Consider the following 3,747-nt stretch of genomic DNA (forward strand, 5'->3'; position numbering starts at 1 on the left):
TTGTCAGATGGATACTCATCTGGATTCTATCTGAAAAATGGTCCGAATTTTGGATGTGATCCGGAGGATAACTAACCTGAAAAATAAAGTTAGTTTCATGCAATGTCATGATGCATGAGATGCTTTATGCTTGCGAACATGGTATGCATATACATGCTATGAAATGATGTAAAGTATATGATGCGGAATGAAGTAAATGTGAGCATTGTATGCAGGTATGTAATATGAAATGATGTAATGAATGCACTATGCGTCTGAACATTCTTCCAGGGAACTCTACTGGGGAAATAAATCTCCTCTTCTGGTCGGAGATATTTGTATTGATGACCCTGTCTTAGCTGGGGCATTTGACTTCTGTCTGATGGTAGAAACATTTGACAGAGCCTGGCTGGGGATAAAAGAGATGACCAATTCGTCCGGTTTCGCCAATTTCTCCTGGGGAATAACTGGCGTCGCCGGGGAATCGAATTAGCAACGGATTCATTGGGAAGCGTGATTAGACCTTCTCCTCGATCCTGAAGTCTCATAGTAATTGCTATTTCTATTTTAGGCATGTATTTTTTTTGTACACATTGATCATATTCAAATGCATAAATCAATTCAAATTAAATCAATGGACGTTTACGCAAACAAAACAGAAAGGTAAAAATGAAATAAAATTGTATTGATTTTTTTTTTTTTTGAAAGAGGGCCTATGAACAGGCAATTTGTGTACAAGGAGACAGAACCCTAGTAAGAGGAAACCGTTAAGAAAACAAAGAGAAAGCTATGCAGAGAAAAATCCTATCGATTCTAATTTCACTACTGTCATTATGTCTTCAAGCATCTCATCTCCTGCTGTCGGATAGAAGTGATTGACTTGTTCAGTCCCTTGAACTTGGTTGAAGCTGACAGAGAACGGGGCATAGTCATACGCTTTAATCCCTAATTTTTGCCTGGACCGCCTTCTCAGGTTTTCAGTCCACCAGGATACCCTTTTTTGCCCAAGCCGCCTTTTCAGGTTTTCGACTTGCCGGGTGTACGTCTTTATATATTTATCCCTAATTTTTGCCCGAACCCTTTTGGTTTGCCGGGATGCCCTTACTTTTGCCTAGGTACGTCGACCTAGCGGGTCTCTTTCATGCGTAGTATTTTTTAACTATATCCGCGTTCACAGGATGCGGGAAGTCTTCGCCATCCATTGTAGCAAGTATCATGGCTCCACCGGAGAATACATTCTTAACCACAAATGGCCCTTCGTATGTGGGAGTCCATTTGCCTCTGGGATCACCTTGTGGTAGAATGATACGCTTGATCACCAAGTCGCCAATTTGATACACCTGTCTCTTGACTCTTTTGTTAAATGCCTGGGTCATGCGCTTCTGATATATCTGCCCGTGACAAACAGCCGCGAGTCTCTTCTCATTAATCAAATTTACCTGATCGAGTCGAGTTTGAATCCATTCATCCTCGTTTAAGCCCGCCTCTTTCGTGATTCTTAGAGAGGGAATCTGAACTTCCACCGGTAAGACGGCTTCCATTCCGTAGACTAAAGAGAAAGGAGTTGCCCCCGTCGAAGTGCGCACTGAAGTGCGATAACCATGGAGAGCAAATGGTAACATCTCATGCCAGTCTTTGTACGTTACTGTCATCTTTTGTATGATCTTCTTGATATTCTTATTAGCAGCCTCCAAGGCGTCGTTCATCTTTGGCCGGTACGGAGAAGAGTTATGGTGTTTTATTTTGAACCGCGTGCAGAGTTCAGTAATCATCTTGTTGTTCAAGTTAGTACCATTGTCAGTGATAATTCTTTCAGGGATGCCATACCGACAAATAAGACTATTCCTGATGAACTGTGCCACCACATTCTTGGTGACAGAAGCAAATGAGGCTGCCTCTACCCACTTTGTAAAGTAATCAATAGCGACGAGAATGAAGCGATGTCCATTAGAAGCCGTAGGTTTAATCTCTCCAATCATATCGATGCCCCACATTGCAAAGGGCCAAGGTGCTGTCAACACGTTCAATGGAGCAGGAGGCACATGTACTTTGTCCGCATAGATCTGGCATTTGTGGCAGGTTCTGGAGTGATGGTGGCAATCAGCTTCCATGGTAGACCAATAATACCCTGATCTCAGAATCTTCTTGGCCATCGTATGTCCATTAGAATGAGTCCCAAAAATACCGTCATGCATGTCTTCCATAATCCTTTCTGCTTCCTTTCTATCCACACAGCGAAGCAGAGTCGAATCATGATTACGTTTGTATAATACTCCATTACTCAGAAAGAATTTAGCGGAGAACTTCCTCAGGAATTTTCTGTCATTGATGGATGCCCCTTCAGGGTATTCCTGAGCTTTTAAATATCTTTTTACGTCGTGGAACCAAGGTTTCTCCTGTACCCTCTCAGTGTTAAGTTCATAACAGTATGCTGGTTCATCTAATCGTTCAATAGTGATCCTGGGAGCTTCACTGTCCCATCTGACTCTGAACATAGATGACATGGTAGCTAGTGCGTCTGCCAACTGATTCTCTTCGCGTGGAATATGTTCAAATGTAACCTCTTCAAAGTGTGGGATTAATGTCATCACCCGCTCTCGATAAGGGATGAGATTTGGATGTTTGGTGTCCCATTCTCCTTTGATCTGACTGATTACCAAGGCTGAATCTCCGTACACACTCAAAAACTTGATTCGCCGATCTATAGCAGCTTTGAGTCCCAAAATACATGCTTCATACTCAGCCATATTATTGGTACAATGAAAGCATAGTCTAGCAGTGAAAGGTGTATGGTAACCCCCGGGAGAAATAATTACAACCCCAACACCATGGCCCAATGCATTAGAAGATCCATCAAAAACCATAGTCCATCGGGATCCCAGTTCGGGTCCTTCATCCGGTTTAGGTTTTTCATCATCAGTAACAAGCATGACATCCTCATCTGGGAACTCAAAATTCATAGATTGATAATCGTCCACCGCTTGATGAGCCAAATGATCAGCGAGCACGCTTCCTTTGATTGCTTTCTGGGTAGTATACTGGATATCGTACTCCGTTAAGATCATCTGCCATCTCGCTATTCTTCCGGAGAGGGCAGGCTTCTCGAACATGTATTTGATGGGATCCATCCTAGAAATCAACAAAGTGGTATGATTCAACATATACTGTCTTAGTCGGCGAACAGCCCAGGCCAAAGCACAACAAGTTCTCTCGAGCAGTGAGTATCTTGTTTCACAGTCGGTGAACTTTTTGCTCAGGTAGTATATGGCATGCTCTTTTCGACCAGACTCGTCATGTTGCCCCAACACGCACCCCATTGAATTTTCTAACACAGTCAAATACATGATTAGAGGTCTTCCTTCAACTGGTGGTATCAGAATCGGAGGTTCCTGGAGATATTTCTTGATTTTGTCAAAAGCTTCTTGGCATTCGTCATTCCATATCATCTCTTGATTTTTCCTCAGTAATTTAAAGATGGGTTTGCAGGTAGCGGTCAAATGGGAGATAAATCGGGCAATGTAGTTCAAGCGTCCCAAGAAACCTCTGACTTCTTTCTCCGTACGGGGAACTGGCATTTCTTGAATAGCTCTCACTTTAGCCGGGTCAACCTCAATTCCTTTACCACTGACAATAAAGCCCAGGAGTTTACCGGATCTTACTCCAAAAGCGCATTTGGTCGGGTTCAATCTCAACTTGTACTTCTTCAACCTCTCGAACAGTTTGTATAAATGATCGAGATGTTCTTTTTCAGTATGAGATCTGGCTATC

This window comes from Lathyrus oleraceus, chromosome 3 (assembly GCF_024323335.1).
Source record: "Lathyrus oleraceus cultivar Zhongwan6 chromosome 3, CAAS_Psat_ZW6_1.0, whole genome shotgun sequence".
In the NCBI taxonomy this organism is placed as follows: Eukaryota; Viridiplantae; Streptophyta; class Magnoliopsida; order Fabales; family Fabaceae; genus Lathyrus; species Lathyrus oleraceus.